Source organism: Mizuhopecten yessoensis, unplaced genomic scaffold, assembly GCF_002113885.1.
Source record: "Mizuhopecten yessoensis strain PY_sf001 unplaced genomic scaffold, ASM211388v2 scaffold2329, whole genome shotgun sequence".
In the NCBI taxonomy this organism is placed as follows: domain Eukaryota; kingdom Metazoa; phylum Mollusca; class Bivalvia; order Pectinida; family Pectinidae; genus Mizuhopecten; species Mizuhopecten yessoensis.
The window spans coordinates 1,040,990-1,043,810 of NW_018404492.1; the positions used below are offsets into that span (position 1 = coordinate 1,040,990).

The window sequence follows — 2,821 nt, forward strand, 5'->3', positions numbered from 1 at the left end:
TAATATCTTCTCTTCATTGGTAAAATAAATATTAACCCAGTCTCCTTGTCACTCCTTATCAGTGGAAATACTAAGCATTTTATGATTGTATTTATCTTTGCGACTTGATTAATTCGCATACATTGCGAAGAACGTAAGATAACAGATAACATTTCTAGTATCAAGTTCCTCATTTATATCTATGTTTAGCACAAAACAACAACTAGTTGCCACTGGATAGCTGTGATAATTGATAGATTTGTTCTATTTAAATGTTCAATACATCAACACTTTAAACACTCATTTGGAATAAAAACATGATTTATTACGTGAAAACAACACAATGTCAATAAATACAATGATAACGTATGCTGCGACAGATGAACCTGCAATGAAAGAGAGAAAACGTTATTACATGATTGACATAATGACATATTAACAAGACTGGATTTCTTATTTGCTCGATCGTCATGTCATCTTATGATTATATCACTTACAAATGTTTAAATGTATTACATATGGGGATGTGATACTTTGTGCAATTATATTTTCACTTTTACATTTTTGGTTACAGTAATATTTTATCAAATGAACACTAAAGCTATACATTTTTCTATTGAGTTATGATGAAAACTAATCCGTCATTTAGTGTTGATTGTTTGTTTTATCAGGTCTCGTTTGTTTAATAATCAATTCACTCATCTACTTTTAGAAAACGTCAGCCTATTGTTAGCATAAGGTAGGTGTCTTAATGAAATTACAGGTATTTTGAGTTGGGATTTACCTCATTTTTTTCTGCTGTCAGTTTTCTTAATATCCACCAAATCTTGAACTTCTTCTTCCCCATCTGTTTCCATATCCACTTCCATAGCCTCCCAATCTGTAACCCCCGCGTCCATAATAATTGCCTCCATATCCTGACCCCCATCTACCGTTTCCTAGAAGTCCCAAACCATTTCCGTATCCATCGTAAAATAATGATCCCAAGCCAGATCCATATGAATTTCCTACAACAAAACAAACAAAAACGGTATCGTAAAATATATAACCTGTGAATTCCTTTTGGAAATAGGAACTGACATACACACAAAAACAAATAAGGACTATATGTTATAGTTATTTTAGGTATGTTCATGAACATGAATTGTTTTACACCACATTATATATATGTCGACAATGCTGCATTTATTTTGTTTATAAATTGATATTCTTTCTACATTTTGAGAGAAGGATGAAAACCGCATATGAAGCCTATATCATATTGGCAATTTCTATGTTGATGTATTAGCATTCAATGTACTTACCATGGTACAGAGTGCAGAGACCACTAGCCACAAGGCAGGAGAGGAGGAACATTACCTTCAGCATGGTGTTGGTGTGGTAGGTACTGAAATATACCAAAACATATTTATACTAAAACATATCGTTTAATATTCCTCTAATTTTATTTGTGCATGTTCATATTTGACTGTAAATGAAATTAGATAGGTCAAGATTTGGTTGAAAAATACACTGGTCGCAATTATTTTTATATAATTTATTAACGGTTGTTGCATATTAATTCAAGAAAGAACAGCCGCAGAGATTAGAGCACAAGAACCTTCATTTCAAACCTTTGATAACTATTCCAAATATCAATGGAAGCTGTGGAAACTGTTGAATGAGAGAAAAGGGACAGAGCAATCCGTTTTGACAAATCTAGGTTTAAACAAACTTAAAAAATAATTAATAGGTAATACAATATAATGAATTAAGAAAAGAAAACGTGTACAGAATTTAATCCGATCATTTTTATCATCAAAAAATGTAAATTAATGACTTTTGAGTTGATAATGCCTGTAATAGTAATACCAAAATTCGTTTATTTCAATAATTTGAAGCAGTGTGTAAAGCAATGAAAGCTTATACAAATCAACAATATTGCTTACAACAAAGACGGTAAGACTTACCTTGATATTGAATAGTTTCCCTGCGGAGTAAATAATGCGAATGTCTTAGAGTTGGTTCTCTGCCATATTTATACAATTCCCTCAAGGAAATAAGGAAATATTTCTCAGCTGCGATTCGTCAGAATGACGAAAGTTCGTAGCGCTGATGACAAATGACAAGTGATGAGTGCTACGCACTCCGAATACAACTGGCCAGTGTCCGGAGCGTTGTATTAGTTATTGTGAGAGAAAAAACACTCAGACTCAGACTGACCTGTTAATTCTGTTGACGATAGATTTGCATTGAATTGATGAGACCAATGATTTTATATTCATTTTCTAAAAAAACAGTTTTTCATCTTGTTAGTCATTAAATACTTATACATAAATTAAATTAAATAAACATTCCGAACATGATAGTATAATATGATTACATCGATATCATATCTAACTAACAAAAACAATGTTTAAAATCTGAACATGTGTACTCATCATACCGAACATCGACTATTGGCGTTTTTTATTATCGGGCATTTGACTTTCATAATATATATTATTTATCATACGTGCAACTGATTTGTATACATATGATACTACTGTACATGCAAAGGGACACAATCCCATTATTATTGAGACAAGTTATTATATGATTTTTATTATGTTCTTAAATGGTGCTTTAATAATAGCACGCTACTAAATTAAGTTAAATCAACAAATATGATGATTGTAAGTCAACAGAATCATAAAAATCTACAACCGCTTCTAATTTCTCACTCAAACTGCAAAAAAGTTTTTTTTGGTAGATTATTGATCAAAACAATCATTTGACTCAACAGATTAAAGCATTTGTTTCTAAGGGGAACCTTGAGAAGACTAAATACACTTCAACCGCGGCAATGTTTTTCTTATCTTAA

The 2,821-nt window shown here is 31.5% G+C and overlaps 1 long non-coding RNA gene across 1 annotated transcript; it reads right to left on the reverse strand.

Moving 5' to 3' along the window:
• Positions 1–282: 282 nt before the first annotated feature.
• On the reverse strand, positions 283–1,966 carry LOC110445528. The gene is made up of 4 exons (XR_002462380.1): positions 1,929–1,966; positions 1,284–1,366; positions 764–986; positions 283–365 (listed from the first exon to the last, which is right to left on the reverse strand). It is a non-coding gene; the product is annotated as an uncharacterized LOC110445528 (long non-coding RNA).
• Between the last annotated feature and the right edge of the window lie 855 nt (positions 1,967–2,821).